Source organism: Myripristis murdjan, chromosome 3 (genome assembly GCF_902150065.1).
Source record: "Myripristis murdjan chromosome 3, fMyrMur1.1, whole genome shotgun sequence".
In the NCBI taxonomy this organism is placed as follows: domain Eukaryota; kingdom Metazoa; phylum Chordata; class Actinopteri; order Holocentriformes; family Holocentridae; genus Myripristis; species Myripristis murdjan.
This window is the reverse complement of record NC_043982.1, coordinates 10,483,050-10,494,533: the sequence shown is the minus strand read 5'-3', so window position 1 is coordinate 10,494,533 and position 11,484 is coordinate 10,483,050.

Sequence of the window (11,484 nt, the reverse complement as noted above, 5' to 3'; positions counted from 1 at the left end):
TTTCCTATTACTGACAAAGAAATGAGACAAATGAACTGGAGGGAAAACTGGTTCACTGCAGCCACAAAGAATAGAAGACATGTTACTTTTTATTTTTTTTTATTTATACATTAATTCTTTTTTTTTTTTTTTTTTATCGTTGGGCAACAGGTACAGTAGCCCTAAATGGATCTTGAATTGGAGCATTTTAAATTAAAAGCTGAAACTGAAAAAACAAAATTGGAAAGGACAAGACACACAAGACACACACAGACACACAGACACACACACACACACACAGACACACACACACACACACACACACACAAACACACACACCCCAGGTCCCGTCCCCGTATCAAGGAGCAGGCACAGGCGGTATGGTTATAACGGCAACGACCGCAGTCTTCATGTCGGTGACCCTGACCAGAAGCCACGGAGCAGCTCTTGGCACATCATGGTGGCGCAGTCTGGACAACAGCACGGTCCTTGCGACCAGATGTTCAGCAGGCCAATGGACCGTCTCCATGACAACCGTGATGCAGGCATTGGCTCCTCCTAGCAGAAGAGAGCGCCTGCATCCGTCAGCATCACCAGTCTGTGGACCCTCATAGTCCAGTAATTTTAGGCCAAAATTGGGGTCAACCTCGGACAAATTGCAAGAGAAGCAAATTGCAAGAGTTTTTTCTCTTGCAGTTTGTCCTAGGTTTTTTCCTAAAATGACTGGACTAATAGTCTCTGCGCAGGCTGCACCGACCACCGGAGACCGGCCTGAGGGGCGCACCTGCTGTGCAGCTAGCAGAGCCAGCTGGAGAGCCCGCCTGGGAAAGGCGAGACTCGCTTGGTCTTTGCTCAGTCTGAGAGCAGATCCAGCAGATGTGGACACCCCCCGCTGAACTTGGAGAGCGGACACACACTGCCGAGCGGCCAGCCCTATACAGGCGAGCCTAACCTGGTCTCAGACCAGCCGAAGACCAACTCCAGGAGGTGTGACACTCACCTGCTGCCGAGCCGGCTTTTTATGCTCTCTGCTGCTCCGGCCAGTGACGTCACCAGTCAACCAGATGATGACGACGCAAGCGCAGCATAGACAACACCTGGGACAGTGCTCAGTACTTTACAGTCACCTGCACAGATACTTGTTTGTGACGGACGGCATGACGTCACAATGGCTACAGCTCTACATTCTGCATTGTTGATTGTTTTTTGTTTGTGTCCACGGACACTGAGTATGCAGGTAACACATCCGCTCAGTTATGCTTGAAAATTTCAAAACAGGCTATGGTGCTAGAGTTTGAAATTTGGTCTCAACCTCAGATGATGCTGAAATGACGATGAAATAGTCTATGTGTGCGATTAAGATTAACATTGTTATGAGGTGATCCAGAATAAAATTGGAGACAAACAACTGTAACTGTAGAGTGTATGGACCTTTTGTTTTGCCACTTGTGCTCCTTGCTTGAGTTTGTAATGTTTCCAATGATGAGCAGTGTGTTTCCTGTCATTGTGTGTATTGTTGTTGAGCCGTGCTTTGTTCTAGCACCTCCAGCAGGCCAAAATGTTGTAGCAGCTGTAGTGGTGGTTGAAAGTTTCTCTTGGTTTGTTTTTATCAGGCGGTAACTGGAACCAAGTTCCATAATCTGAATGCAGCTCTGTTTACACAAAGGCGTTCATCATGAAAGGCACGCATGCACAGCGTGCACGTATGTGGCGCTGGTTGCTACGCGACTGAAATAGACGCTAGGAAGTAGTTTTCCGTTCTGGTGCAATTTTTCTCTGGTGGACAGCACAGCAGCTTCGGATGCACCGTGTAAAGAGGCAAATACATTTTTTAACTTATGAATAAGCTGAACTAATGCTTCTTAATAAATTATGTTACATGAATGAAGGCTGTATTTTTTTCTCATTTCTTGTGATTTCACCTGTTACCTGTTGTGTGTGTAACTTCACATGGAATTTTATAATAAATGTATGACTATACTGCATTGTCTTTGCAACAGTAGTGCATATCTAATGATGTAAATCATCTAGATTTCTAAAAAAAAAAAAAAAAAAAAAAACGCAGACCAGTGCCTCTTGCGCTCCGTGATCACAATGAATGGCTGAGCCAGCCGCGGTCTGTGCCGTGCACGTGCTATGTGAAAGCCACTTTAGAGCGTTGCACCACTGGAAACGGCGGTCAGTTTTGTTGATCTACGGTGAAAACAGCGAGCTCGAAAAGTCAACCACCTGACGAGAAGCAGTCAGAAGCAAGAAGCGACTAACAATATTTTATTGTTACAAGGTAACAATAAGCTTTTAGAGTGTAAATATGATGATGATTTATTGATGAAGATGATAAGAAAACAGTGGTGTAATGAAGATGTGATGATGATGATGTTGATGAAACTGCTTGATAAAGATTTCAGAAGCAGGAGTTTGTACTAAGTGAGGAGTTTGTCTGTACTAAGGTTACACTGAAAAATAGGATGTCTCCACTATTTCTGTCTCTTATACTTGTGTCTCAAATGTGATATTTTGAACCATTCAATTTGGTTACAATGGGTAATCACTAGTTTTATGGGGGAAAAAATCAGATATAATTTTGAGTCTTTGTCTTTTTTGCCCCAGGTTGAATGTGCCCCTCTGACAAAACCCCTGGCCCCAGTCAGGCCCCTTCAGTAAAATTGGTCTAGAACCGCCACTGCATCATATACATTAACTGAATGAAGATTTTGGAAATAAAATGCACATTTCCCGCTAGAAATGTTATCAAAACGCATTTGAATGCATAAGCTCTCTTAAAATATTGCATTTTCCACTGAGAATAAAAGGAATGTCCGCCATTTATTTTGTTTTCACAGTAAGACCAGCCTGCAGCGCATAGGTCACGTGATCACAACTTTCTGGTTCACAATTGCGTGGGGAATATACGAATTATAGTGCAATATTTTTCGTAGGAATTTGTACGAACTTTGAATGAGAACAGCCTGTATATATAAAAGCAAATTCTCTCTATTTTCTGCATTTTGGCACACACATGCCTATATGTATCAAATGGTGGAGGAAAAGAAGGATAAACACATCGGTTGTTTTGTAAGACCCCAAACTGTGGTCCAAGCTGATCGTCATTCTTTATTGGTTGATGTGAAGTGTCATATTCGGTATCCATATCAGAATTGAAAAATTTGTATTAGTAAATCCCTAAATGTGTGTCAGCTCTCTAGTATTACAGGTGTTATTGGCAGGAATTTAGCATTCAGAGAAAACAGAAACACATCCCTGTCCTCACATGGCAGATCTCCACTAATGTGAGTGATATAGATGCTTTATGCAAAACAAGAATAAAGTGGCTTGTCAGAATGGATTGCCTCACATGGTGATAATTGCTGTAAATTTTTGTCTACATTTTTACTGTTTGTGTGTATGTGCATGTGTGCTCGTTCAGGCTGGTATCCCGCCGACTATAATTACACAACTGTGAGAGCAGTTAAACAGGCCCGGGCATCCTGTCAGCCGGAGTAAATAATGGGGTCAGAATTTACTGAAGGCTTCCACACACTCACGCAACACGCAAACACATACGCAAAAACACACACAAAACACACCCACACATAACTAGCAGCTGCCAGAGGCTGCAAAAAGTGAAAGAAGAGAGAGAGAGATAAATGGAGGTGTGGAGACTAATAATCAACTTAACTGGTACATTCTCTGTTGTGGTCCCTGAATGTTGCCTCATTTTTAGGTACTGAGCTCCTTTTCTTAACTCATATATACATATATATCACAAGGAGGGAGAGCAATTCTCCTGACATGCTCCTGTCCATCTGTCAGAAAGTTTTGGTTCTCTGCAGCGCATGAATATAGACCCTCTTACCCCTCCTTCCTCCCTTCCTTCCTCCCCTCTGCCCATCCTGCAGGAATCCCAAGCCACAACAGCCCTCTTTATCTTGAGTGTCTCATAAACCACCCACTTTCACTCTCCAAGTATTCCCCTTTTTTTTTTTTTAGCCAACCCTCCTACCCTGCACTCCTCCCTCAGCTTCTCCTTTCGCCTCCAAATCCCCTCCCTTCGCCTCCAAACCTTATGAGACATATCCCAGGTCTGTAGCTCCTGCAGCATTGTCATCCTGTGTGCACTTCTGTTTCTCCATGGGAGCTCAGACTGGGCTCCTGGTGGCACTCGCCGCTCTGCTCAGCACCCAAACTCCAGGTACCTGCTGCAAGTTCATCTCAATTTACTGCCTCTGCCAGTTGTACTCACCCTTTGCCTGGTTTCAGGCAAGCACAGGGACAAGTATTCATTGCAGAATCTTCTCTCTCAACAGTGTTTGGAGCTGAGAGCTGCAGCGCTTTGAGACACCTGGAGAACGGGCGCACGTTCTTCCGTTACGGCGGCCTGCTTGTGATCTTCCGCTGTCACCCAGGATACAAGCTCCATGGATACCAAACTAACAGCTGTGTTTCTGGGCACTGGACCCGGGAACCTCCAGTCTGTGTTGGTGAGTCCTAAAAGGAGCTTGATTTGTACCAACTAGGTCAATTTTTTAGTGCAAGATTACATTTTTCTTCAATTTTCAGCAGATGAAATACACAAGTGATAATTATGCTCAATTTTTCCACAACATTTCTCATTATAAATGTCATGTTTCCTGTTGTTTCAGCCTCTGGTTGCAAGAACCCGGGGCCATTGTTTCATGGGGAAACCAGTGTGAGTGAAGATGGCTCCTGGGCGATGTTCAGCTGTAATAGTGGTTTCAGGCTCCATGGGCCCTCCAAGCTGTACTGTAAGGGTCGAATCTGGAATAGCACCAAACCTGTTTGCAAAGGTGAACATGCAAAACACTTTGATTCTTAATGGAGCAATTTACCCAAAATAAAAAAAAAGAGCAATTCGCAGTTACCTCTAGTGCAATCTCTGCATCCAGATTTGGCATAGTCTACCCTGGCAGCCCAATACAATCGGACTGGAAAGGTATTGTTTTGTGGAGCTTAAAATATCAAAAACATGAATGTGAAAAACTCAGCAGCAACAGCTTTTTCCAGCAACAACAACATGTATGCCTGGCATAATCCACAGCGTGTGGATGCAAAGAGTTTTTTGGGGGGAACTATTTCCTGCTGAAGAATGTTGACAAACTATATCTTTCTGCCTCTAATTCACTCTTTTATTATTTTTGTATTTCAGGTGAATTGCTCCTTTAAATTTGATCCTGTGAAATGTCGATGTAGTCATCCATCATTCAAGACAACAGTGCATAAAAATAAAATAAACTGTCCAAAATATTGCATTATATTGAGGTTTTTTCATCTTTTTATTTTTTTCTTCCTCCTAGAGTTTGACATGATGAGCTCTGTTTCACACGGAGTCGAGCAGAAACCAAATCCACAGCAGAACCTCCAGGCTCCCTTGGCTGTGAAGAACCAGCAACAATCCCACTACTACGACACCTTCGCTCATACTCCCTCCAAGCAAGCGCACCTCAAATTTGGCTTGTTGCCTAGCATGTTGTCAGAAAGCTCAAACATTGCGGGGGTCAAAGTGACTCGTCAAAAAGTTCATCTGGAGCAGCTTGTTCAAAATCCTAATACGAAAATCCTCCTCAAAGAGGGGATCCAAACCCTTAATCATGACGCCCAGTTCCAGAAGGGCATTGAGGCCCCTGTAACGAAATCTAGCAAAGAGAAGGAGGCGTCTGAGAGATGGACCAGCAGAAGAAGCTCAGTGGCGATGACTTCACTTGAGGATGAAGAAGACAGACTAGCACGAACCTCCCAAATGCCTCTGACGCCTGTTACACAGTTTACCACTGGATCGCATCTTTCTGTCTCATCTACAGCATTACTGTCAGGAACAGAGGTATCATCATCGTCATCGTCATCGCTTTCAAGGACTCAAACTCCAGCTGCCACTCTTGTCACAAATATTGCTATCAAACATACTCCAGCAGCAAAAATTTTAGTTTTGCAGCCGACCCAAGCCACCTCATCAGCTCTACCTGTGTCTGGTCGTGACAAAGTGCTGGAGTTTGGAGGCCAAGGAGTCATGCAGAGTCATGCAGATCACCCTGAAATAGTAAGGGGTTCTCCTGCACCTGCTGATAAGAAGCCCTCGGCTGCAACTGTGTCTCAGTATCATGTGTTGTCTGAGGGCCCGAGACAGGGCGGTTCAGTCCAGAGACAACAGCCTGCATCTGAGGATGAAGAGGAGCTGACAGTGACCTCCTCACGACATCCTGGTCAGAGTGTGACAGAGCTGCCAGAGATCACCAGACATCAGAGGACTCATCAACAAGCTTTTACTTCACCACACACTTTGTCTCCTGCTGCTTATTCCAGCTCTGTCTCATTTTTCCCCTCCGCTTCATCACCTCTCCTCACCTCCTCTGCTGCCTCCTCATCCTCACAGATATCCCTTTCCACCTACACTGCTTCAAGTCACGGCTCCACCCAGGTCGACACAGAAGCGCCGCTGTCTGATGTCACTCCTCCTTCACACACCTTAACCCCCACTGAGCAAAGGCCCGACTGGACAGAACGCCACAGCTTCATGACGAACGTCACTGTCAAACCACCCTCGCTGTCTTTGACCTTCAACAGACGACCTGTGTGCCCGTACCCACCCGTACCCGCCCATGGGACCTTCTACTTCCGTAACGTAGAGAGCCCGGGTCCCAGGGAGTACAGACATTACATACAGTACGCCTGCTACCCTGGTTACACGCTGGCGCATGGAGACGTGCACAGCTTCTGCCAGCAGGGGGGCAAATGGAGCGGAGTCACACCTGTTTGTCTGGGTAGGTTATACTGCTGCTTCATTATGTGAATTCTTACCGTGCAGTAGTTGAGCTCAGTGACAAGGAAGGTGGAGGATTGGGCTCTGATGTAGGAGATGGGGAACATTAGAGTCAGGGGAATAAATAGAATCTCAGAATAAAATATAAGCCGTCGACAAACTGCATTATTAAGTGTAAAAACATTTTTTTTTAATAAATATTGGCCTTCAAAAACTCATGTTGGCCAAATCCTAGTAAAGACAGGATGAAACTTTGAGTAATCTCTGTGGTAAAATTAGGTCATATGCAACCTCCAGTTTCATAAAAGAATATTAAGGTGCAAATAATGTGCAGAATGTATATATCATCCACTGCCATGTTGCCCTTCAGTACTATTACAATGAAGGTCAAGTGTGCCTGTTGGTGCTTGCAGTGATTACTTTAGTCCTGCTGCAGCTGTTTGTTTTTAAGTGGTTGCGTTACAATTTATGTCTGACTCCTCTTACCAGTTAAAGTGCCATCGTAAAACAAACAAAAAAAAAAAATCAATTTAGCCTTTCTATGCAAAATGAGGGCAGCGTTGTTGTGGGCTCTGTGTTGTGTCATGAAGTTACATCCAGTTTGTGTTTCAGTCAAACAAAGTGGTTCACCTTCATGTGGCCTTTCTGCTTTAAACATCAGTTACCTCACTGATGTCAGTGCAGCTGCTAAACACATCCCCTCACACTGACGTGACAGAGCCAAACATGGCTCTGAAGGGGACCAGTGAGTTCAGTTCTCGAGCCGCTGATGTTGGTTGAGACTGATGTTTCCCCAATTCTGTGATTTTCTCTCATAAATAATTCAGAACAACCTTGAAATCCATCTTTGGCCAGACTAGGGACAAGTTTATTGTAAACACTCAAAACAGTTTCACTCATTCTGACTGCATGGATCTATCTTCCATAATTTTTGCTCTGGCTTGTGTGTGTGTGTATGTGTGTGTTTGTGTGTGCGCCCCAGAGCTGACACCATGTTCAGTCAACAACGGAGGCTGTTCCCAGCTCTGCTCCAGCTCCCACAACCACAGCCAGAGCTACAATCAGACTCAGTGCCACTGCAGACCTGGCTTCACCCTGCTGGATGACAGGCGAACCTGTAGAGGTGAGCATGTCATGCTTTTGTTTTGTTTTTTTCTTATCTTTCCTTAAAGCTGTCAGATTCTCTTAAGACTGTGACATTCCTCCCGAGTCCATAGGGATCATGCTAATAACAAAGCACTGTGCATCGAGGCATGTTACAGCACAACAGGGAACCTCCTTCAAATGTTTTATGTTTTTGATGTTTCACGGCTCACTGACAAGTGTAAGTGAGCTGTGAAATTTATGGCAGCATTACATGCTTGCGCCCCTTAGAAGGATGAAACTTACCATGGTGTGCTTGCAGTCTTCCTGTTATGGACAACCTGTCATTTGTGACATCAGTACACGGTGTGCGCATGGTGTGTTATTTATGTGCAGTGTCATCAGTGTGCAGACAAACTGTCGAGTCCTGTCAGCTGCTGTCATCTGCTGCTGCAGACATCACGGATAACTGATTATAGTTTAGTTTTAGCCCACGAGTTCCACTGCAATGAAATAACACTTGCAAGCATTCCTCTCTGACAGCCAGAGTTTGCACAGGGAAAATAAAAAGCTATTTTGATCATCCTTCCAGCATGCAGTGTTCCTTCTGGGCTAAACTCTGCTCACACTCTGCTTCATTTCTGAGTCAGAATATAGGGTGAATTTGCAGGCGTATGCAGACAAGCATCAGATTGGGAACCCGTCCTCTCCTGGATGGCAGGCCTGGACAGCCTGACCAATTCTGGATTTTTTGGGCCGATGCCGATACTGATATTTTTTTTAAAAAAATCCAATATTGATATGTTGACGATTATATACATACACACATTTTTTCCCCCCAATGATCCCTAAAATGTGGTTATCAAACACCTGTGACAATGACATGTAATGGAGACAAGATATTTTACAGTTTAACAATACAAACCCTTATTGTCCAAAATGACATCAGTGCAATGATGTCAAACCAACTTCACTGAGAATGTAATAGTTATAAATAATTAAAGAAAAAAAAAACTAAACTAAGAAAAATGACCAAATATTCGTAAATAATAATCATTATGCTAAATTACCCAAGGCATCTAGTTCTGCATTATGCAGGCCCAATAAGTTTTCATATTGGTGCATATGACAACACATACACTGATTCCGAATATCTGTGATAGGCCAATATCGGCTGATAATATTAGCTTACCAATATATCGGTCGGGCTCTACAGGCCACACAAGGGTTGCTAGGACAGATGATGTACATCCTGAGCTGTTTTCCACACATCCTCGCTTCCTGCCTCTTCCACGACCGGACAGAAAGGAAGAAAAGGAAGTCACAAAACATCTGCTTTATGGTTAGCTCATTACAGACCCAGACAGCAGGCAAGCATGGAGAAGCTTCAACAGGCTTTCAGTTTGCAGCTTGATTCAGAGCCGTAGAGAATATGACCGCCTTTCATCTGTTGCTGCTGTCTTTCATCGCGCAGTGTGGTGTTTATTTCATGTTTGTGTTTGGTTGACTGTGCATGTGTGCTTGAGTGTGTGCGTCGCCTATTGGATGCTCATCCACCCAAATCAATGCATACACAAATATAGTATGTATACTGCTGGTTTTTTTTGTATGTTTACACATACTGTAATTGTTTATTATTTATTCAGAGGTTGCTCTTATTTTAAATTGAGTTATAAAAATACTAGTGTGTGTGTGTGTGTGTGTGTGTGTGTAGATGCAGATGAGTGTGTGGAGGTGCAGCACCGGTGTCAGCAGAGATGCATCAACACGTTTGGCTCCTTTAAGTGCGGCTGTAATGACGGCTATCAGCTGGCTCATGACCAGACTTCCTGTACAGGTGTGTGTTACAGTGTGTGTATATCTAAACACATATGACACCTGTACTGTATGCCTGTTTACATCATTTATCTGTTTGTGAGTTGCTGCTCTCCTCCCTCCCTCCAGATGTGGATGAGTGCCTGCTGCCTGTGGCTGTAACAGGCTGCATGTTCGGCTGCGTTAACACTCCTGGAAGCTTCCACTGCCAGTGTCCCGCTGGCTACAGCCTTCAGTCTGCAGACGGACACTGCCAAGGTTAGCAGCCACTCACTAAATGTCATCGTAAACCCACTCCTCCTTTGTTGCAGCTTTGGATCCAGAGAACCATGTATCCCCAAAACACTCAAAGTTTAGCACAGCATAAAGTTTTATCACCGAATATCTCAATCAAGAACAAAGTCCTGTGTTATTTGTTTTCAAGATTCTGTTTTCAGGATTCTGCTCAGGATAAGAATAATGTACTTCACCTTACACTGAATGAATAAGTTGTTTGTTTTTTAACAGCTGTCCCATATGACAGGACAGAACAACACATCAACATCAAATATCTGTCAGTCATGATACCAAATGGCAGCTGTACCTTTGCCCCTTTGCCTTCACACAGTTAACACACACAAGATGGAAATATTCTTAACTTTTGTGTATTTGTGGTTCTCTAAAAGCACCTCTTGTAAATGTAAACATGAACCTCCCTTTTTGTCCTTGCTGGTGTAGATATAGACGAGTGTGCTGTTAATCAGGGTCTAGGGCCATGCATGGAGCAGTGCCACAACTTCCCAGGATCCTATCGCTGCTCCTGCATGTTTGGGCGCACTTTGGCCGGAGACGGATGGAGCTGCATCGCCCAGTGTCCTCCTGGGTACAGGAGACAAGCAGCACCGACGACCGAGAGTTCAACCACACAGGGCCACAGGGAGGAGTGTGTAGGTAGGAGAAATATTATACATTACATCCCCAAAGAAGTCTTTCAACTTGACTTTAGTATGAGTCTTCTCCTTCTGCACTTTTCGCCCTTCACCTCATTAAAACAAAACAAAAACATTGAGGCGACGTGTTGTGCCAACACACAGATATAAATGAGTGCCAGGAGGAGACGCTGGAACACCACAGGTGTGAGTGGCAGTGTGTCAACTTGCCGGGCTCCCATCGCTGCATCTGCCCCAAGGGATACACACTCGACACAGACGGACGACGCTGCAAGGGTCAGTGGACACACATACACACACACACACACACACACCCATGTCCTTACTATAACACATGCTCCTACACTCTGTACCACACATTTTTATGTACCACCACGATAGTACATGATGCAGAATATTATGTTTTTGTGGTATCTGTGTGTGTGTGTGGATCCTTGTGAACACACTAACTATGCTTTGAGTTCACATTAATAAATGTCTGTTATGTGATGACAAGCACCTTGACACATTTAATTACTGCGCTATCTTAATTAATGACCGAATGAGCATAACTCATTAGGTTTAATATGTTATAGCGATTATGGCAGGACATCAGGCGCCTCAAGTGCTTCCTGTTTTTTTTTTTTTTAATTTGATGTTTCATGCCCCATATTGAAGGTACACGGTGATTCTCTCCCTTTTAGACATTAATGAGTGCAGTCGGAAGAACGGAGGCTGCTCTCACCTGTGTATGAACCATAAAGGGGGATATAAGTGTGCCTGCCCCGCCTCGCACCGCCTCTCCGCCTACAGCTGGAAGAAATGTGTACCCAGGAAACACTGAGCACCGCTCAATAACCTGGAATAACCTCAGTCAGACCTGACCAAAGTTTTTCCCTCCACCAGCCTTCTCCTAATAAATAC